General features: G+C 41.6%; 1 pseudogene; it reads left to right on the plus strand.

Moving 5' to 3' along the window:
• Positions 1-245: 245 nt before the first annotated feature.
• On the plus strand, positions 246-388 carry LOC142856631 (U1 spliceosomal RNA; annotated as a pseudogene).
• The last annotated feature ends 535 nt before the right edge of the window (positions 389-923 follow it).

Raw genomic sequence — 923 nt, forward strand, 5'->3', positions numbered from 1 at the left:
CACAGCTTTCTGAACCCCCTTGCCTTGTTTGACTTTTCTTTTCTGAATAGCTATGACCTGGGATACTGTACAGTTGACATGCCAATTATATCTACTGTTGATCTTTTGAAAACAAGTGTCTTGAGGGTGGAGATCTTTTTTGTGTCCGTTGCTTCATCTCAGGTGTCTAAAATGCTGTCTTGTATAAATTGGACTCGATAAATATTTTCAGGGTTATATGAAAATCTCACGAAGAGGCAAATACAAAACTTTCCTGGCAGGGGATACACCATAATCACAAAGTGGTTTTCCCAGGGCGAAGTGTATCCCTTGCACTCTGGATGTGATTTCCCCAAATGCAGGAAACTCAACTGCATAATTTGTAGTAGTGCAAGACTTCCTTCATGCTCTCCCTTGGAGTGGGGGCGGGGTAAATACAAGATGGTTCAGCAGCTAAAAGTACTTACTGCTAAACCTAACAACCTGGGTTTAAACACCAGGACCCACATGGCGGAAGGCAAGAACTAATTCCTGCATATTGTTTGATTTCTACTCTTTCTATTATATACTATGGTATTCTCATAACACAAACACACTTATAATATTAAAAGATGCTTTCTGTCATCCTTTTAGTTTGTATTTCTATGGTTGTCATTACTTTATTTACCTTTGTGCCCTCTACCATGTCTTCCCACCTGTTCGCGGCCATTACATGCATTTCTACTACAGTTCCTGTCTTTCTTTCTTTCCTGTTTAGTCTTTTGGGGGGGGCAGGGTTTTTCTGTGTAGCCCTGACTGTCCTGGAACTCACTCTGACCAGACTGGCCTTGAATTCAGAAACCCTCCTGTCTCTGCCTCCCAAATGCTGGGATTAAAGGTGTGAGCCGTCACTGCCTGACAGTTCCTCTATTTTTATGTTGATTTACAGAGCTCCTTATGTACTT

Source organism: Microtus pennsylvanicus, chromosome 8 (genome assembly GCF_037038515.1).
Source record: "Microtus pennsylvanicus isolate mMicPen1 chromosome 8, mMicPen1.hap1, whole genome shotgun sequence".
Classification (NCBI taxonomy): Eukaryota; Metazoa; Chordata; class Mammalia; order Rodentia; family Cricetidae; genus Microtus; species Microtus pennsylvanicus.